Source organism: Bombus affinis, unplaced genomic scaffold (assembly GCF_024516045.1).
Source record: "Bombus affinis isolate iyBomAffi1 unplaced genomic scaffold, iyBomAffi1.2 ctg00000173.1, whole genome shotgun sequence".
NCBI lineage: Eukaryota > Metazoa > Arthropoda > Insecta > Hymenoptera > Apidae > Bombus > Bombus affinis.
The window spans coordinates 70,935-94,244 of NW_026108886.1; the positions used below are offsets into that span (position 1 = coordinate 70,935).

Below are 23,310 nucleotides of genomic sequence, written 5' to 3' on the forward strand. Positions count from 1 at the left end.
GTGCGTATGAATTTGTCCATGAAGAGTGTGAGTAGTGACAGCAAGTTGTTAATTTGCTCTGTTTGCTTCTCGATAAGTTTTTCGAGTCTGGTGAAGTTGTCTGTGTTTTGTGGGGTGGGAATTCTATTTTCTGTGTGTACACTGTGGGTTTTCGAGTTGTTTACGTTTCCTTGTGTCGCCTGCGCGTAGGATACTGATGGTGAGGTGAGTTTTTGGGGTCTAGGTTCTTGTATGGTTATGTCCTTGGGTCTCAGTTTTGGATACTTAATATTATGTAGTGTTTTATATGCTGAGCATCCTTTGTAGTTCGCAGGATGCTCTCCTTGACAGTGGATGCACTTAGCGGGGGTTTCGGGGGATTTAGTGTATTGGTCAGTGGGGTGATTACCTGCACATTTTACGCACCGGAAGTTATGGTTGCAGTATTTCTGCGTGTGGTCGTACCTTTGGCACCTTTTACATTGTACTATTTCTTTCTCTACAAGAGGTGGTTCGAACTTAACTATGGAGTTTATCAGCCGGTTGACGTTGTAGATTTCTTTGTTGTTCCCTTTTTGTTTTAAATCTATGAAGAATAGTAATAGTGGGTTTTTTGAGATTCTATGTTTAATGTTGCTTATGTTTGTTACCTCATGGCCAAGATTTTGAAGTTCGTACTTTAGTTCATCTAGGTCGACTGAGTGGTGGATGTTGCGTAGCACCACACGAAAAGGTCTTTCTTGTTTGAGCTGATATGTATGGAATTTAGCGTTTAACGTTTTTAGCAACTTAGTTAACTTTCTACAGGCGTCTGGGTGGGTCGGCAGAATTTTCACGTGGTTGTTGTTAATTTTTAACTTGTAGTCCTCTTTGCTGATGTCTTTTTCAATGGTCCTTATCATTGACTGTATGTCGATTACGTCGTCAATGAATATTGGTGGAGGAGGGGGAATTTTTTGAGTATGGAGATTATTTACCTTTTCGGTTGTATTCATGGAGTCTTCCGTAGACTCCAGTATTGAGAATCTATTGAAGGTGGTCACCTGGCTGGCTGGTGGTTTAGTTTGACTCTTATTCACATTTGTCTTGGTTGGTTCCAGCTTGCGTTTTTTCGAGTGATGGTCGTTTACCAGGATAGATGTGTTGCCCCCTTGCCACGGGGGAGGAAAAACGGCGGAGTTATAATTTAGCTCCGGAGAGCCTGTTTGGAATGATAGAGCCATCATCGAGCTAGTTAATTCAGTGTGGAAGAACTAGACGAGAGGCTGTTAACCCTTAGCTAGGTTTGTTGGATTTGCTTTCGACAGATGGGCGTCACGTGGAGTTTTGTGAACTTCACAGGGCACTGGACACACGTCTCGGCACTCAGCAGCAACTGGATGGTCACGTGCTGTTTTGTGGACTTCGCAGGACACTGGACACACGTTTGCACGCCTCGGCACTCACCAGCAAACTGTTCACGGTAACGCTGTCGAGGAAAACTATGATGGGTGTGCCTAAGGGCACGAAATCACCGGATTCGTGGAAAAAAGCCTTCGTTCGGAAAGTGAGGGAAATTGGCGTTACTGTTAATTGGTCAATTTCCATGTTGGTGGTTAGGGAAGGGTGCTAGCCGCCCTTAAGAGAGAGTTCGAGAAGAGGAAGCGTCGTTCGTGAGAAAAATAGATTTCTCCTATTTTCTCGTAGTTGGAACGAGGACTGTTTGTCGGTTTGAAGGACTTTAGTTAAACAAATCTTAAGATTTATAGCGAATTTATATTTATTTATAGATATCCTCGGGCTAGCTGAACATGTACTGTGGAGACGCGTCGACATCTGGTAATCATCTTACTCAAAAAATAGAGTCTGCGTGTGGCGAGGCACGGGACAGAAATCGTTGAAATGCTTACCATCGTGCCCCGTCCCAAGTATTTCTTTTAAGGAGAGCTATAGAGTTACTTCATGCCTTTGTTAGACAAAACGTTCATCCCTTGACCGCGATTACGTTCGGCGACTGGTTGTCGCCTCGAGCCCGAGCTCACTATCATAAATCTCAAATAAGTACAGTCGGATCGAATGACAACAGTTTCTTAATTCGGCTATGGTGAAATCTAAATTACAGTACTGGGGGTATTCCCAAAGTTCCGAAGGGAAGGTTCCGGTGTTCTTTCATCTCCGACATATATATATATAATTCTATATTATGCCTACTGATTGATATGAATTTCTTTCGGTCTCGAATGCGTTAAAACGGAGCGCAAAGAAGTCGAAATTACTTATTGTAATTGGTAAAACATCGTGAAAGGCAGACAGATACAAGAAAGAAGTTAAACTATAAATTATATTTGCGACATTGTTATGTTTTTGCTTTCTTTAAGCCTTTCATCGAGACAGCCGATCTATAAATATTAATCGACCAATTTCTCTAAGCTTGTAACTTCAAATTAATGTTTATATATATAAAGAGTTACGTATTAATCTATCTAAATATTTAAAAAGATGTTTAATGTTATAAATGATGGATATTAAAGATGTTCAAAAGAATGTAGTCTTCGCGTGTTCTTTATCATATCCCTGATCAAAGACATTCCAATATTATTACAATATCCAATTACATATTGATACACAAGATATACAGATTATTATTTATAACATTTTGGTTTTCTTAATTGAGTTATTCATTTAGTACAAATGATAAGTAATTAGTAATAATTCATAAAAAAACGGTATTGTAGTAGAAATATTATAAGAAAACATATTCTGTTTCAGTGTAGAGTTACTCCTTTTTATAGACAGTGTCGTACAAATCCGTACGTCTTTGAGAAAATGTAAAAACATACGAAGTAATAAGTAATGCTTGCTAATAAATTCAGCAAATACAGAGGGAGCTGGCAAAATCGATGAACCAACGAGACTAAAAGTTAATTACATCATGGATTTCTCGCTTTTAATGTTAAGCTGGAAATTACCGATATCGGTGACCACCATATTTTCCTGAGTTTCCAAATCATAAAGGATTTTCCCCCAGGGATTTGTCAACTGTGTATGTCCCCATGCGACATAACTTGCTGAAGGAACACGAGCCGGTGATATACAGGCGACGTATAATTGATTGTCATTCGCTCTGGAACAGTTCGCTGTTGAGTGTCGAAGCGTGCAGACGTGTCTCTAGTGCCCAGTGAAGTTCGAAAGTAACACGTGTCACCCAACCGTCGAAAGTGAACACAGCGTGCTCTTACCCTCCCAAGTGTTTCCTATCCGCCAGGCAGAAGAAAAGCCTACGCACCTAACCCCAACCCGAACCTTGCCTCATAGCCTCACGACTAGTTATTCATATTGAAATAGCTAGCTCAATGATGGCCCAGCAAACACGACCAGGCTCGCCTGTGCAAACTCACAACTACCCCGCGCTACTCCCCCCCCCCCGTGGCAGAAGTGCAGCAGATCCCACCGTGCCAACGACGCCAATAAGGCGAAAAAACGCAAAATTGAACCAAACTCGAACGAACAGCCAACAACACAAATTAACACTCATAATAGGTTCGCAATATTGGAATCCTCAAACGACGCCATGGAAATCGCAGGCCCGCCAACAAACCACCACGCACGGAGAAGCCCCCCTCCCCCACCAATATTTGTTAATGATGTCATTGACACCCAGACTATGATCAAGTCCTTAGAGAGAGATATCTCCAAGGAGGACTACAACCTGAAGATAACCAACAATCGAGTCAAAATCCTGCCGACGAACCCAGAAGCCTACAGGAGGCTTACCAAGATACTTAGGGCCCTGAACGCCAATTTCCACACCTATCAACTCAAAGAAGAAAGACCTTTCCGGGTGGTGCTACGAAACATCCACCACTCTGCAGACATCGACGAGCTAAAAATAGAACTATCGAAACTCGGCCACGAAGTCATCAATGTCAGCAACATAAGGCATAAAGTCTCGAAAAACCCGTTATCCCTATTTTTTATCGGTTTAAAACAGAAACCCAACAATAAGGAATCTACATCAGTCGCCTAATGAACGCTATAGTAAAATTCGAACCACCGCAAATCAAAAAGGAGATAGTGCAATGCAAAAGGTGCCAAAGATACGGGCACACGCAGAAATACTGCAACCATACCTTCCGCTGCGTCAAATGTGCAGGTACACACCCCACCGACCAGTGCAGTAAATCACCGGAAACCCCAGCGAAGTGCATCCACTGTCAAGGTGACCATCCTGCCAACTACAAAGGCTGCTCAGCCTACAAAACACTGTACTCAAACAAGTACCCCAAACTTAGAACAAAAGAGGTAACCTACCAAACACCCAGCGCACCGAAATTCATCTTTACCCCAATCCCCCCAACCAATCAAACACCCAGCCCTACCAAATTCACCACTCCCTCAACCTCCTATGCCCAAGCGGTACAAGGCACTCAAAATATACCAAATAGCCATAGGGATCCTCCTCAAAATAGTGCCCCCAACTCACCTGATACAGACAACGTCTCTAGGCTTGAAAAGCTAATAGAGAAACAATCAGAGCAAATAAACAATTTGCTATCGCTACTAACACTCATTATGGATAAATTAATACGCCCCGGCGCAAAATAAAACCAAGACGCATAGCTCTGTGGAATGCCAACGGTCTAGCGCAACGCAAACTTGAACTAGAACTCTTCCTAAAACACCAGCAAATCGACATAATGCTCATATCTGAAACCCACTTCACCGACAAAAACTACCTGAACATAAACGGATACAAGTTCTACCATACCCAACACACTAGCGGAAAGGCCCACGGCGGCACCGGAATCATAATCAAATCAAACATTAAGCACTACGAACTTCCACCATTCCAGAAAGACTACCTCCAAGCATGGTCTTGAAGACTGTCATGGTACAATCACCACTTCAGCAGTATACTGCCCTCCCAGACACTCCATCGCCAAAGAAGACTTTGACGACTTCCTGGACACCCTGGGCAATAGATTCATAGCTGGAGGAGACTACAACGCCAAACACACCCAATGGGGCAGCAGACTGGTTACAGTAAGAGGCAAAAACCTCCTCAACAGCATAATAACCAACAAGCTCAACTACCTTACCACATACGAACCCACAAACTGGCCCACCGACACAAACAAAATACCCGATCTCCTTGATTTCCTCATAACTAAAAATATCTCGTCAAGACACGTCCAAATCAATTCCTCGGTTGATCTCTCCTCTGATCATTCCCCCGTGATAGTAACAGTCAGTTCAACTATCATCGAGAATACACGTAATGGCTCCATACATAACCAACACACCAACTGGCAGCTCTTTAGAGAAGTCTTTACACACACAACTTCAGCCTCAACTTCACTAAAAACCAATGAAGACATCGAAGCAGCCACGGAATACCTAAACACGAGCATAACAAACGCTATCCGCTTCTCCACACCGGCAAAAACGCCCATCAGCAACCACGAATACCCCCAGTACATATTTAAAAAAATAGCAGAAAAACGTAGACTAAGAAGCATATGGCAGACCCATAGAACACCGGAGGACAAACGCAAACTAAACAACGCAACTAGAAAAATATCCAAAACTATAAAAAACTACAATAATGACCGTTTTCACAAATATCTCGTCAGCTTGTCCCCCACAGCCGACTCCAACTACTCACTATGGAAAGCCTCCAGGAAACTCACGCGCCTCCCACAAATAATACCTCCAATCCGCCGTCCGCAGGGTGGATGGGCGCGTAGCCCTATAGAAAAAGCCAACCTATTTGCCAAACACTTGACTGAAGTATTCCAACCCCATTCCTCCATAGCTGCAGCGGACGTTACCGAATATCTGCACACTCCCTTCCAAATGTCCCCTCCTATGAACCCTTCACTTCTTCAGAGATCATACAAGCAATCAATCGCCTAAACCCCAAGAAAGCAGCAGGTTACGACCTAATAGGCAATAAAGCAATCAAGGAACTTCCCATAAAAGGGATTGCACTCATCGCATCAATCTTTAACGCTATCCTCCGCATTGAACACTTTCCTCAGGCGTGGAAAATCTCACTGATCACCCTCATCCCTAAACTCGGTAAACCAATATATGAAACCAGCTCCTATCGCCCAATCAGTCTTTTACCTACCTTGTCTAAATTATTCGAGAGGATGCTCACGAATCGTCTCCTTCCACTCCTAGAAGAATTGAAAACACTCCCAGATCACCAATTCGGCTTCCGAAAACAACACTCAACAGTAGAGCAAATCCAGCGCATAACCCACATGATCAGCCAAATCCTTGAAAAGAAAAAATACTGCTCAGCGGTATTCCTAGACATCCAACAGGCATTCGACAAAGTATGGCATCAAGGGCTACTCTACAAGCTCAAAAAGATCCTACCCCATCCATACTACTCCATCTTAAAATCCTACCTAACCAACAGACAATTCATAGTTAAATGTCTAGGCGCCACTTCCGCAACATTCCCAATAGAATCCGGCATACCCCAAGGTAGTGTCCTCGGACCCCTACTGTTCTCCATCTACACTGCCGACTTACCTATATCAAACGAGGTAACAATAGCAACATTTGCCGACGACACAGCACTATTAGCTACCCACGCAGACCCGGAAATTGCCTCATCCACTCTCCAGCGAAGTCTCGACTCCATGGAAAAGTGATTCCAAAAATGGGGTTTTAAAATAAACGAAAAAAAATCCTCCCATGTAACCTTCACGCTCCGAAAACAAACCTGCCCCCAGGTCACCATTAACAACACAATAATCCCAAGCAAGGACTCCGTTAGATACCTGGGCATGACCCTGGACAGGAGGCTAACTTGGAAAAAACATATCTCGGAAAAAACAAAGCAACTAAAGGAAAAACTAAGAAAATTCTATTGGCTCACGGGCCGACGCTCCAAACTAAACATACAGAACAAAATAACCCTCTACAAGGCCGTAATAAAACCTGTCTGGACCTACGGAATCCAACTATGGGGAACAGCAAGTAACTCCAACATTGAAATACTCCAACGCTTCCAATCGAAAACGCTAAGATCCCTATCAAATGCACCCTGGTATGTTACCAACGAAACAATCCACCGTGACCTCAAGATACCTACAGTCAAAGATGAAATACACAAGTCCAGAAGCAGATATAACACAAGAGTCAACAACCACCACAACCCACTAGTCACCCAACTACTGGACACGACGGACCAGATCCGCAGACTAAAAAGAAAATACCCTCTAGTTTAAATCCTTAGTTTCTACTAGAACCAACAATATAAAACTATTATGGTCCATGTCATTGTATCACGCCAAATTAAATTAATTACTGAAAATTCTCAACGAGAACTGATTGTAAATATTCTAATAAAAAAAAAAATCTCAAAAAAATTCGATGAAAATTCTCATGAAACATCAATTGAAGCAATTAAACGCAACAGAGAATGGGTATAATCATATAATTCCTCCCCATTTCAAAATTCATTCATATACATCGATTTTTGTTTTCATATTTGTTTTATATGTGAAGAATACGTATTTATTGGCATAAAAGTATTTCTGTTTCAATTCCTGATCATTTTAGATCGAAACTTCCAAATATCGTTGATTAAAAATTTTTTAATTTTTAAAATGAAAGGCACTAATTATAGGACAAAAAGTTGTTTCAATTATTTGAACATTCTGCTTCCTTCCTACAATAACATATTTTATTTTAAATTAAAACAAGAATCAATACTATTGTGTATAAGTTTAATGGAGTGACACAGGTGATTTGTAACTAACACTGTAGCTAACATAGTTTCTGCAATATACCCTTTAATCGAGTAGAAACAAGGGGATTTTAGAAATTTCTATTAACCGACAGTATTGTCAACAAGTTTTAACAATGACTGAAGGTTGCAAAATTAAATATAAAATGATTTATTAATAGCATATGCAGTGTTAAATTTGTAAATAAGCAGTTTATCTTTTAAGGATAACAAAGACACCAGAAAATAAAGATAATATTCTAATTATATTGCAAACTAACGAATAATGTAAAGAATTTATTTTTGTTATCTATATCACAGATTTTAGGTAAAATATTAATTTACTTATTACTAGGAGATTGAATTTGAAATATAATTATAATTTATAAGGGACACCTTTAAACTAGCAGATATTTGGTAGCAGTTCTCTAGCCTTTGTACAATATAACACAGTTCAGTTTAATTGAGTTTAATACCTTTGACCAGCCAGTTTCCAATTTCATTTATGACATAATCTCCTGACAATTTCATACCCTTCTAAAGAAACACGACTTTCTATTATTGTTTTACAATCGCGGAATATGATCAGTGTTTCAATTAAGCTCCACTGTTTTAATTTCCCGTCTACGCACGATGTGGGTACACCGTTTTTTTGTTGTTTTTAGATACAAGTGACGAGAAATTATGAAATGATATTTTAAATTTAAACTGATTTCATTCATTGATTTATTGTAGCGACAATGGTAACTTGTTTAAATAAAGAATTTATAAATAAAATATTTAAGGTCTAAAATAATAAATAAACACATGTGAAAACATTAAAGCTGTTATCCTTATTCATGGTCTTGTTGGAACGTGTTTAACGAGCGTAACGTAGGCGTGAAAACGAAAACGTTGAGACTCTTGTGGCGTAAAAAGACTGAATTCCTCATAAAAATACAAGAAACGAATACAAGAAACGTGCACATAGTTTATTCTCGACCTTGGATACATAAAACCAAAAAAAAAAAAAGAAAAGAAAAAGAAAAAGGAACAAAAATTTTTATTGGTTATTTACCGAAACTCATTGTATCATTTTTATTACTCTATATAAAACGTAGAATCATATACTGACGAATGTTATTTCGAATTTCTAACTTCAGAACGATAATTACATATTTGAAATTACCAATAAGTGGTAGTAGCATTAAAAATATTGAATATTCAACGAGATGAAATATAGGTAAGGTAGTTAAAAGAAAAAAGATTGAAACGTTCGATGTAAAACGATGAAATTAAATGATTGGATTTGAAAACTTGATTCGGTTTAATAATTCGATGAAAAAAGTATTCATCCTATGAAAAAAGAATTCATGTTCCTGTCGATATATCAACGACGTGCGCCGTTACTTCCCACTGCTCTGCAATTCAAATGCAATACTCGAATATACATGGCGAAAGAAATGGAAATTGAGCAATTTAAGGGAACGAATTACTCTCGCATCCACGTAACTTCAAAATGTATCACGTGTCGGTGTTTGCGAAACGAAATTCGTCGTTGTCCAACTAACACGCTTGCAGATGCTACGTTCACTTTGTTGCATATAGGGCTTAAATATATGAACAAATAGTACTGCGCAAGTGTCACTAGCGTAATCTGAACGTGTTAAAGTGAATCAATACATAACTTCGTCATCTATGTTTGACCATGACTACGGCAGTGGTCATTGATATATGTGAAGCTTCGTGGAGTAGATGTGAAAATTCGTCGTTGTCCAGTTAACACGCTTGCAGATGCTCCGTTCACTTTGTTCCATATAAGGCTCAAATATGTGAACAAATTGAATGGAGCAACTGTCATTAGCGTAATTTTAACGCGTTAAAATAAATTAATGTATAATTTCGTCATTTACGTTTGATCTACGTTTTTTCATCTACGTCATCTACGGCACCTACGCGAATCTTATCGATTACGTCTTTGGCAGTGTTCGTTGCTATAAATGAAACTTAATAGTTGTTGAAACCGCTCGAAAGTCGTGTTCCTAAATCATTCCCTCGTCTCGTATCGTGTTTATCAAATGGAAAAGGAGATTGTGTTTTAATGAAATCGCTTGTTACTATCAATCTTGCTGTGTCACTCGCATAGGAGAAGAAAGTGAGGAAGGAGAAAAAAATTAAGGTAAGGTCATCAATGAGCAAAATGTTTAATGTACATTAAAATTGAGTCCGCTGCAACCCTCGTGACTTTTAAAATTCCATACGTATATTGTTATACGTAACATTGCCATATTAAATATATTCGATCAAATATTCAATCTCGTTCCCTGAAAGCTGTTCCTGGATATCTGGTTGGATACTTTACGCACGGAAATAGAGAGTGTTAACAGTAACAAACCCTCTATGTAGTGTTTTTGCTTTGCTCTTTTGAACAGGTAGATGACATTTTGCTTCGAAAAACGGATATATATACCACGGATATGCACATACAGAGTATGTGTATCGATATACACATTGATATACACCTTTGTACAAAGTGTCAAAAAAGTATTTATCGCGGTATTTTTTTCAAGCCATTCTACACCTTCGATTTGATGAAAATTGGTTAAATAAGTGTAGCGCAAAATTGATCTTGACCACAATTTTCAGTGTCAAATTGTTTTTCTATTGCATCATATAGTGCTCATTAGAAAGGAAAGTTCCGTTGTTTTAGAAAAAATGTTTGAAATTTCATTAATACTTAGACTGATTTTATTCATATTTTAAGGTCAAATATGGAATACAATAACATCAATACTAATATCTACTTTTTTGTGCGAATTACTTTACATTTCAATCTTCCTTGATACGCCGTGACAAGCAAAAGTGTAAACACAGCCCGTTGATTTTATGTAGAAAGCGAATGTCGAAGGTATAATGAGAAAATAGCATTATTTGACCATTCCACAAAATAATTTACCTAAATAGTAGTTAATTCTATTGGATATAATAAACGTGAAGTAGTACTAGTGGACGAAATACCTATGTTGAAACCTTGATTCGACGAGTATAATTAATGTGCAAAACTGTAAACATGGTTTGAGATGTCCATTTTTGTAAAATGTTTTGTACATTATTAATGCTAATGAAAATTAACTATTACATTTCGTTAATAATAACTTGTAGTTACTGTTACCTAATCTTTACCGATCACTTGAAAAATTAGTCTTTTACATTTATGTGTTTACTTTTTTCGCTCGTCGCAGTACATGTTTAAGTCAGATATGAAATATTTGGCGTATTCCAGCGGCTTTGATTAAATCTAAGATGTTGGACCATTGTCAAAATGAAATTACTTAGCATCATATATAGCCTGGCAAGGCTCGAACGTTTTATCTTCCTGTAGATTTTCTTTGCTTTTAGACTTTCCTTCCATTTCTCTGAATTGGTATCTTCTGTACACTATTTATAAAAGAAGAATAAATTACATGTTACATCCAAGTTACCAATCCAAATAATTTTAAGTAAGAAAAGAGATCTAATGCAGCAGTTTCCACTTAAATATAGATCCGACGATTATTTACGAACAAATAGTATAAATCTTTTAGCAATATGAAATTCGCAATATTTATTCAAATATTTATATTTATAGTACGCCATTAGCAAAGAAGACATGTTTGCGTGCGTTATCGATTTTACGCTTTTGCCACGCAAACATGGAAATTGCGATTCGAAATTGAATTTGCACTGGAAACGGTTGACGTTACGACATCAATAACATATTTCAAAAACACTGACGATATCATACGGAATCAGAGAGATTCTATGAGAAGTTAAACGCATAATCATCCTATTGTAAATAATAGGAACAGAAAGTACACAAGGAATAATACAGAATCATCCTATCATCCTATCCTATTATACAGGATTGCTTTGATTCGAGCTCAAACATAGGGAAATCTGAAAGAATTTTTCGCAGAATTTCCTTCCCCTTTGAATTAGCTTTTATACAGAACGACTTTAACCTTTTCAAGGAAATACCTATAGAGTGTGACGATCTATGATTTTAAATAGAGAGGTGTATCTGAAAAGAGGTGGATGTAAAACGTTGCATATAAAACGTAGATCAAATCTTTATTCAAGGTGTGGCGGCACTCGACAAGCCGAAAAATCAGCAGTACCCCGGCAGCGACATCTACAGCCCCCAGTGACAATTACAGCGGAACAGGCCTACTAACTACTACAAGTATAACTCACAACACGGCCACCTCAAACGATTTTTCTCTTCGCAGAGAATCAGGATTTCAAGATCGATCGAATATGTATGCACTTGATTTACACGTGAAGTTGTCATTAAAAATATTGTTGCGTTTAAAAAGATAAATATTCATTTAAATTTAATGAAATTGTTAGTCCAATTGTTTTAAGCTTAAAGATATGTAGGTGTCACATTTATATATTGAAAACCTGGGAGCGGCATTAATTAACAAACCTAGTCACGCGCACACGTACTTTAAAACCATGCTTGAAAATCGATATTCCCTGAAACAATGCATCGTTCTGCGCTTCCAATTTATTTTCGCACGAAGAATCAGTCCATTCATCGTTGCCGTCACCATCGCTACTGTAATCTATATTACTCGAATAAATTCTATATCTTGATTGGAAAATCGCATATTTTAACGAACTTTCTGTGTTTTTTTTTTTCTATGATTTTAATTGGCAATTTCCGAAATTGAACTATAGCTTGAGAATAATCCGATAATATTTGAGGGTATATATACATACATCATGTTTTTGATGGCTTTTGTAGTAAAATAATTGTAGAAAAAGCAAACTTTTTAAGAAAAAATTACCATATTCGAGTAATAAATTATAGAAAATTACCAATGTAATTTAAAACTTCAAAAGAAGAATCTATTACATGTAATAAAGAGAAGGACTTGTTCACGAACGGTAATTCAACAAATACATGCGTTGCAGAAACATAGTTTTGCAAGGGAGAAGAATCTCTCTAGGAACTCGACGATGTCACGTCAAGAGAAAATTCAATAAAGTGATTACTAACCGTATTACCAGCGGCAATTGTGTGTCGGCAATTCGTAAATAAGTTAGTCGTCTATTTGGAGAAACGTCGCTGGCAATATCGTCACATTTTAATTACGTCAGCGCTATCAATTGGTCTTGGAAGAAAATTTACCATTATGTACTTTTGCCCACGGCGTCGTTCCAACAAATGAATCCGAGTTTTGAATCGCTTACTCTTATATCACGAATTTGTAACGGTGTTTCTTCAAACTTTAAACGATTGTAATGAATGCCTTTGCGTACAAAGACTGATACCAGGTTTGACTAGAAGCTTCAGCTAATTAGTGCCCCAGTTAATTTGGATGTTCACTACCACGCCACTTATGAAGTGGCTTCGTGTCCGAGCGGATTTCCTCCACGTAAAAAAAAAAGAAAAAGAAAAAGGAAAAAAAAGAAAAAGAGATAGGAAAAAGAGAAAAGGAAAAAGGAAAAAAAGAAAAAGAGAAAGGAAAAAAGAAAAAGAAAAAGAAAAAGAAAAAGAAAAAAAAAGTTAATTTGGATGTTCACTACCACGCCACTTAAGAAGTGGCTTCGTGTTCGAGCGGATTTCCCCCACGTAAAAAAAACAAGAAAAAGAAAAAGAAAAAAAAAGAAAAAGAGAAAGGAAAAAAAGAAAAAGAAAAAGAAAAAAAACTGTTAATTTGGATGTCCACTACCACGCCACTTAAGAAGTGGCTTCGTGTCCCAGCGAGTTTTCCCCACGTAAAAAAAAAAAAAAGAAAAAGAAAAAGAGAAAGGGAAAAGAGAAAAAGAAAATGGAAAAAAATAGAAAAAGAGAAAGGAAAAAAAAGAAAAAGAAAAAAACAGTTAATTTGGATGTTCACTACTACGCCACTTAAGAAGTGGCTTCGTGTCCGAGCGAATTTTCCCCACGTAAAAAAAAAGAAAAAGAAAAAGGAAAAAAAAGAAAAAGAAAAAGGGAAAAAAAGAAAAAGAGAAAGCAAAAAAAAGAAAAAGAAAAAGGGAAAAAAAGAAAAAGAAAAAAAAAGTTAATAAATAATAAATACATTTGTTAAACTGAGCAGGTTTTATTTGAACTTGCCTATAATTATTCGCCTACAATTATTTTTATCGACGAGATTGACTGAATAGGCACAAATAAAGGAGTAAACTGTACATTGTCTGAACCTGCAAAGAGATTCAGATCAGAACTTCTTTCTAGATTGGATGGATTAGTATCTAACGAAAATTCTAATGTAGTTCTTTTGGCTGCAACTAATTGCCCTTGCTATGTATATCACGCTATTTCAATGTTTTCTAAGTAGAAAATATCTTAATATCATAATTATTCATTATCTTAATCTTAATTATTGTGTTGTGCGGAATATTCCTTTGTTATTATTAATATAACAGAACAATAATATTTATTGTAAATATATTATTAGGGACATTGATGCAGCTTTACGCAGATGCCTTGAAAAGAAAATATACGTATCATTACCAAATGAAGTTACTCGACTTGGTATGTTCAAATTATACCTTAGCAACCAGTTATTAGAGAATATGGATGTTGTAAACCACATAATAAAATCTACTGAAAAATATTCTTGCGTGGATATAAAATTGCTTTGTAAGCAAGCATGGCTGCTCGAAATAAGTCCAATATGGGAAAAACTTGAAAAAAAAAAAAAAAAAAGAAACATCTGTTACGACTTTGAAATATGAATTAAAGAATTATGAAATAATAGCAAAATTGTTAAAAAACAATGTCACCTACAGTTACGGATGTGGATAGATATGAAGCGTGGAATAAATATGTATGCCATAAGAACATATTTTAAAAAATATAAATGCTTATCATATAAAAATATAAAAATATAAAAATATAAAAATATAAAAATATAAAAATATAAAAATATAAATGGTTATAAATTATTAATATAATTATCGTTCGAAAAATTGTTCGTGTGCGTGCATTTATGTGTTCGCACGGGCTATAAACAAGTTTGAAATGTTCGTTCTACATATATACGTGGTATACATATTCCCTTATAATATATAATATGTGTAATCTGAGTGGTAATATATCCACGTATTACATATGTGTTAGTGTATTTTATCGATAATCTGTCTTTTATTTCCTCTTATCTTATTAACGCATGTATGGGCGCGTATATGCGCCGGGCGAAAGCTATGGTTATATATGGGATTGTTAACAAATAAAAATTAATCTAGGTGTTATTAAAGAAATTTGTTTCACCTTCTAAACTTTTTGATGATTGGTTTACTTTGAATATTTTGCATATTTTTGCATATCATGAGCATTTTGTACATTTCTATACATTCAAACTTTCTATGAATATAAAATGATCCGCACTACTATCTACTTCATAGTATACTCTATACGTTTAAAATGCTCCATTAGAAGCTTAAATCTATCAAAATACAGCTCCTAGGGAAATGTGAATTTTCACATGAACACATAATATCGATTTTCTCATTGAAACGTATAGGCAGGTATATACTAGCATAAGCCACCTTCGGCATTTGGCCGTATGATGCAGCACTAGCTCTGTAACATAGAAAACCATAGGCGTCAGTTCTTCTTATTTCCTCTTTGATATATGTTTACTTTAATGTCACTTATTCAGACGCTTGATACATTGTCGGAATGAAATTTTAGTAATGTGCAAGTAATTTTGAGTAGATTAATAAAGTATAATAAGATATCAGATTCATGTACGTAGATTCAAGTGACATCAATCTTTATGTCTAGTATATACATGTGTATTGATCTATAAGTCAGTGTTAAAATAACAAATAAATGGCAGAAGAAGGAAAGAAGATTTCCTTCGGTTTTGCGAAATCTATTAAGAAACCTGTGTTAAAAAATGCTATTCCACAAGAAAAAAAGAAAGTTGATTACATTGAATGCCTTGATGAGAAAGGTATTAAAGTAATAGGGTGAGTTCAAAAAGTAAAATTTATAATCAAGAAACATATAACCTCAACCTAACCTATAAAAATCACCAATAGCGGAATATATATATTTGAAAACAATTTTTTTATTTCAATGAGGAAGAAAAAAAAGATGAACCTCTAATTATTCCATTACTAGGTTCAAAAACCTGGCATGATAGAATTCTTAATAAAATAGATGCAGACATTTTCCTTCCGAAGGCAGATAAGGAAAAGGTAGGAGACGCTAGTGTTAACGAGGCAAAATCAAAGCTATCTAATGGAAAAACATCGCCAATAATATCAATAAAGAAAGAGCCAGTTGAAGATAGTGAAAATAAAGTTGTTACTTTAGAAGAGCAAGCGACTAAAGAAATCATTGGGGAACTTAAGTCAAAGAATAAATATGAAACTAAAACAAATGATTTAACTTTACCTTTAGTAGAAGATGAATCATTAAGAGGCAAAGAACAGGTACGTTATCAACATATTGATGTGCAATGCACAGATGTATTACATTTGCATATTATAAATATCGTTTTGTATTTTTCAGTCTACGTTAGAAGATTATGAAAAAATTCCTATTGATGCTTTTGGTGTAGCAATGTTAAGGGGAATGGGATGGCAACCAGGAAAGGGAATTGGTTGAAATGAAAAGTATGAATTTTACTCTGGATTAAATTAATTATATGTATTTAATACATCACTTATTGGAAAGTAAACAGAGAACATCATTTTTTATTTCACAATCGTTTATTCTAACTATTACAGATTAGTAGCAGCTGTCATACCAGAATTACGACCAAAAGGTATGGGTCTTGGAGCAGACAAAGTAGCATTGCAGAAGAAAAATACAGATTTCAAAAAAGAAGAGGAAGAAGTTAAAATCGAGAAAGGAACATTTGTGAAAATTATAGCTGGAGAACAAAGTAATAATTATGGTCAAATAGAAGGATTCGATGATGATGCAGGAAGGCTCATAATAAAACTAGCTCTTGGTGGAAATATAATATCTGTAAATGAATTTATGGTACAGCCAGTGACTAAATCAGAATATTCTAAGAACTCAAAAGTTCAAAGTTAATATGAAGTGTTAGTTTTTCATTAAGGGACATTTAAGAAAATAAATTTGAATTGACATATACATATAAAGACATAATCGGACATGTAGAAAAACTAATTCAAGAGTACCTGTAAGTGTGTTGTTGCATGCAATTTTTTAAAGGTCCCTTCTATCTTTATATAAAATATGATAAATGTAGAGGTTTTAGATTTCAGTATTTTATGGGGTTAATTTCAGATACAAAAAAGTATGAGGAATATAAGGACAAGGAATCCAAGGGACTCAAGCAAAAGATGGATAGAAAAAGATCAATGTCCCCTGACCCCGAAGACGGTGAAGAACAAAAGTAGTAATAAAAGAAAGAAAATCGGAAGTACGATGCACAATAAGAACAAGTATGATAAAGTGGGGGATAAAAAATCAGAAAGACGAAAAAGACGCTCCGAATCTAATGATGACAGCGATAGTGATTCTGAAAAGAAGAGACGGAGAGAAAGAAGTAACTCTAATAGTAATGATTCTTATAAATTAAAAAGATTGAAGAAGTCAAAGAAACGTAAGAAGTACGATTGCTCGTCTGAAAGATCAAGTAAAAAACGAGACGACGAGAAAGATCAAGATCTCGATCATTTAGTAGGCAGTAATATTTTCCAGGAACGTATTCGGTCATTTTACTTTCAAGATAAATTGTACAATTTTATTTATACAGATTTTATAATAAAGTGTATTTTTACAAAAGTATATTTCTTTTCTTACCCTTAACTGAAAATTACATTTAATTATAATATGTAATAATGTTTACAATTACATCAAAGTTAATGTCCTAAACTTTATCAATAATTATTAAAAATCCCCGCGTATTGCTTACGTAATGTTGATATCGAGTAATACCATACATAACCTCAAAGAACATTATGATACTTACGAACATCGTTAAACAAGTAGTGCGAACGATGTCGAGTAAGTATTCACTATGTATAAAGTATTTATAAATAAAAAGTATGGGAAATATATAACCGAGTGTATTTAACTTTTCCAACATTTTAGCATTTCGCTTGGCGTTGGTACAACTTCAAGTAAATGAAGTAAAAAGCAAAAATGTAGAGCGGGCAGTTTCCTACATTTCAAGCGCGAAAGAGCATAATGCTGATATTATCGCTCTTCCTGAATGCTTTAATTCACCATATGGAATACGTAATAATTTGTTTCTTTTTCTAATAATTTATTATATGTATAACAACTATATAGAAAAAAGTAAAAGTAGACAAATTACCTTAACGTTCATACTTCCATAAAGATTGTGAATTGACTCGAGAATATAGAATTTCCCCATTTTTATGATTATCGTGATTTTTGTATAAATATATTTTTTAAGATACTAATAATTAGGTACTTATAAACTAGTATTATCAATTATTTTGTATTTATAATTCCACCTATAATAGTTAAAAATTAAAGTTAGTTAAAATCTAACTTTATGTTTCAAAAAGTACTAGCAAAGTCGTTAAGTAACAAGTCACTGGTACTGACCCAAATAGCATGATTGTAATTAAACATTTCTAAATATTCATTTTTCATCTTGAACCTGTAGAAACAATTTATTATATGTACTATTATCTAAGTAATTATATATTTAAGTAAATCTAAATATAAAATTTAGTTATTTTAATAATTTAAAAAATAAAAAATTGACAAACATTTCAACCTAATTTATGGTTGGAACAAAGGACAGTTATTTTTCATTAATTGAAATATTGCAATGCAGAATAGTTTCCAAAATACGCCGAGAGTATTCCTGATGAAACGGTGAAACGAGCGTTGCTTTATCGAAGGCAGCTAAGGAAAACAGCATTTATGTAGTTGGTGGTACGATACCTGAAATAGAGGGCGATAAATTGTACAATACCTGTACTATTTGGGGTCCCGATGGAACTTTGATAGCAAAACACCGGAAGGTAAATAATATACCTCCATGTGGCTTTGAAATTGAAAATATTGGGGTGGAGAAAGTGACTCTATCTAGGAATAATTTAGGAATATGCATATGTACATACGTGTACTATAACCAATTCTATAATTTAAAAAATATGTTATAGGTTTATAAAATACGTTTTGATACGAGAAACATACATTTTTGTCGTAATATAATATATAAATTTTTGTACAATATATTTGTTTTGTAATATAAATTTTTCACATAGGAAAAAACTTAGTTTTTCTTAAAAAATATTCCTTCTCAAATATTATTAAATGATAAAACTTTTTAATAAAAGAAAGTGATAAAAACGCTGTCAGTTATTAAATAAAAAACAATTAAAGTTTAGAAGTTCGTAACATTGATGTTAAATTACAAAAGTTACAGCAATAGAGTTAGCAACTATATTTTTATGTTATTAGGTACATCTATTCGACATCGACATTCCCAACAAGATTACTTTCCGAGAGAGTGATTCACTCAGTCCTGGTAATTCCCTAACAATGTTTGATGTGAAGGGCTGCAAAATAGGTATTGGCATTTGCTATGATATCAGATTCGAGGAAATGGCACGCATTTATCGGAACAAAGGTACAGTAGCTTAATCGAACAATACTTAACTAGCATGAAAGTAACTATCTTTCTTAAATATATTCTATATAAAATATAATCAATATAATCTGTAACTCTGTATAAAAAGGAGCTTAATTTAAAAAACCAGTATATTCGCTGAAAATGAAATAAATAAAAGAATTAGAAGCACGACAAGAGGACTGTTCTCGCATATTCATAAATTATGGAATATGGACTGTGCAGCTACAAAGTTAACTAAAATTCAGTGGTCTCGTATTTCCCGTTTCTCTGTGTTAGGTTGCCAAATGCTGATATATCCGGCGGCATTCAATATGACCACTGGACCACTGCACTGGTCATTACTTCAGCGTTCCAGAGCGAATGACAATCAATTATACGTCGCCTGTATATCACCGGCTCGTGTTCCTTCAGCAAGTTATGTCGCATGGGGACATACACAGTTGACAAATCCCTGGGGGAAAATCCTTTATGATTTGGAAACTCAGGAAAATATGGTGGTCACCGATATCGGTAATTTCCAGCTTAACATTAAAAGCGAGAAATCCATGATGTAATTAACTTTTAGTCTCGTTGGTTCATCGATTTTGCCGGCTCCCTCTGTATTTGCTGAATTTATTAGCAAGCATTACTTATTACTTCGTATGTTTTTCTTTTCTCTCAGATTTGAAAGTTGTTGAGGAAGTAAGGGCTCAGATACCTACATTTTCTCAAAGACGTACGGATTTGTACGACACTGTCTATAAAAAGGAGTAACTCTACACTGAAACAGAAAATGTTTTCTTATAATATTTCTACTACAATACCGTTTTTTTTTTTTTTTTTTTTTTTTATGACTTATTACTAATTACTTATCATTTGTACTAAATGAATAACTCAATTAAGAAAACCAAAATGTTATAAATAATAATCTGTATATCTTGTGTATCAATATGTAATTGGATATTGTAATAATATTGGAATGTCTTTGATCAGGGATATGATAAAGAACACGCGAAGACTACGTTCTTTTGAACATCTTTAATATCCATCATTTATAACATTAAACATCTTTTTAAATATTTAGATAGATTAATACGTAACTCTTTATATATATAAACATTAATTTGAAGTTACAAGCTTAGAGAAATTGGTCGATTAATATTTATAGATCGGCTGTCTTGATGAAAGGCTTAAAGAAAGCAAAAACATAACAATGTCGCAAATATAATTTATAGTTTAACTTCTTTCTTGTATCTGTCTGCCTTTCACGATGTTTTACCAATTACAATAAGTAATTTCGACTTCTTTGCGCTCCGTTTTAACGCATTCGAGACCGAAAGAAATTCATATCAATCAGTAGGCATAATATATATAACTGTACATAATATATTATAGTATAACATAGTATATAATTTTATATTTTAAAAACATGCGGCATAAAATTTAAGATTGTCATCGACTTAAAATTAAAATATGAAAAGAATATTCCAGAGAGAGAAAAGCACAGTATCATTCTAACAAAACATTCAGATCGTACTGACACCCAGGAATCGTATTACAATAAAATCTCGGTCTCGAATGAATTAACACGAACGATTAACATGAAACACACTTGCGGCTTAAACACCTTCGATATCGAGGAAATTCAAACTTTACAAATAAAAGCAGCCTGTTCCTCTTTCCACCACAGACTCTCATACCATATCCGCTCTTATCCAGGCTTTTACTTGAAATCTCTGTCTATTTACAATTTAAATTTACCCGGACCACTCGTTGAGTCGGCAGCCCTTTATAAATATATAATGAACCCAGAACATATACCTGTGCCCCTAGCTGGTATCAGCTCTAGTAACGTTCATACCGGAACTTTCATACGACGCCAATTTGTCACGCGTGAACATCGATTCTTTCAGGGGTCACGGCTTTATGGGATTATATCCTTTAAAGTAATTAAAGTGATACTAATGATACAGAATTTTTTACAAATATTTAATATGTCCATAAAATAGGAAGTTTCGTGCTCTCTTATTTTATATTAATTATAAATTAGTAAGTTTTACATTTGTTATCTATAGATTTAATAAATTATTAAAATTCCATGAAGACATATTCTGGAACACATTAGAAGATTTTGCTGTAATTTACAACGGATGCTCCGAGTACGAACAGGCAGTAAACGAACAAATAGAAATTCAGGCTATTGTGGTAGTATAGCTCACGTGGGATTTTAAGCTCGAATTGGACTTAAACGTTACGATCGTCGTGAATAATTACGATATATACCCTGTACGACGAGCAGAGAATCTTAAATTATTAACGGCAATTCCTTTGTGCAACGTGCAATTTTATTAACGGCCTGTAACGAATGAACGGCTCGTTTTGAATAAAGTTTACATTTAGAAAGTAAACACAGAAACACATTTTAAGAAACTAAGATATCGAGTTCTACTTGTAAACATCAAGTGCTCTTCGTTTGAGAAGATTACGAGTCTCTTCTTCGATAACGACATTAATTAAGAAGTTTCGATACCGTTTATGACATTAAGATCTCATTAGTAAAGTTATATCATTAAAATCTTACTGTTCCTAGAGAATATAATATAGTTAAAACTTCCAGAGGATCAACAGGTAAAGAAATTGTTGATAAAAGCATTGTTAGTGACAACTGACTGTAATCGATATCTGCTGGGTGAAGTTGTGTGTTCTGAGAATCTGTGTTAATGCAAGGATTCTGTTACAAATCATCAACTAAAGAGCCAGCGGGCACGTCCGACCGATCGATCGATACCACGAACCTCGAATGAATTAACGCTCAAGGTGGAACGGATTTAATAGATCGAGTGTTAGTGTAATTTGACACTTTGTTTACACTTGCTTTATGCAAACAAAGTTTGATGTTCTGAACTCGATGGTTATAAGATCTTATTGAAACTCCAGTATTTCACCCGCACGGTACGACACTTTGTTGATGATTGTCCTTGTATGTTGTTGATACTCCCCATCAGCCGTTAAATTTTGTTCGTCTATCGTACTTTTCTAGCCAGAGGTTTTCCCTGATGTTTTTCCCTACTGTCTAAGTCATCAGGTTTGCAGCTCGGGGAGGACAGATAATTCGGAATTTCCCAAAGGAAGGAGAGGTGCCGTCCGAGCCATAAAGGGACGGTCACTCAAAATGCCGAATAGATTCATTTAAATAATTATGAGAAACAAGTAAGTTTTGTAAGCACAAGTTTTCAAATGTTATAGTTTGAATCTGTTCTTATAATTTTAAAAAGACCTTACAGCCAGGATCTCTAAAAAATTCGATGAAAATTCTCATGAGACATCAATTGAAACAATTAAACGCAACAGAGAATGGGTATAATCATATAATTCCTCCCCATTTCAAAATTCATTCATATACATCGATTTTTGTTTTCATATTTGTTTTATGTGTGAAGAATATGTATTTATTGGCATCAAAATATTTTCTGTTTCAATTCCTGGTCATTTTAGATCGAAACTTCCAAATATCGTTGATTAAAAATTTTTTAATTTTTAAAATGAAAGGCACTAGTTATAGGACAAAAAGTTGTTTCAATTATTTGAACATTCTGCTTCATTCCTACAATAACATATTTTATTTTAAATGAAAACAAGAAACAATACTATTGTGTATAAGTTTAACGGAGTGACACAGGTGATTTGTAGCTAACACTGTAGCTAACATAGTTTCTGCAATATACCCTTTAATCGAATAGAAACAAGGGGATTTTAGAAATTTCTATTAACCGACAGTATTGTCAACAAGTTTTAACAATGACTGAAGGTTGCAAAATTAAATATAAAATGATTTATTAATAGCATATGCAGTGTTAAATTTGTAAATAAGCAGTTTATCTTTTAAGAATAACAAAGACACCAGAAAATAAAAATAAAGAATATTCTAATTATATTGCAAACTAACGAATAATGTAAAGAATTTATTTTTGTTATCTATATCACAGATTTTAGGTAAAATATTAATTTACTTATTATTAGGAGATTGAATTTGAAATATAATTATAATTTATA

The 23,310-nt window shown here is 34.8% G+C and overlaps 1 long non-coding RNA gene and 1 pseudogene across 1 annotated transcript; both read left to right on the top strand.

Annotated features, from left to right (window-relative positions):
- Positions 1–10,989: 10,989 nt before the first annotated feature.
- Positions 10,990–13,484, top strand: LOC126927636 (uncharacterized). Its single transcript, XR_007715713.1, has 2 exons — positions 10,990–13,107; positions 13,197–13,484. It is a non-coding gene; the product is annotated as an uncharacterized LOC126927636 (long non-coding RNA).
- Positions 13,485–16,592: 3,108 nt separating this feature from the next.
- LOC126927630 (omega-amidase NIT2-like) lies at positions 16,593–20,501 on the top strand (annotated as a pseudogene).
- Positions 20,502–23,310: the final 2,809 nt, after the last annotated feature.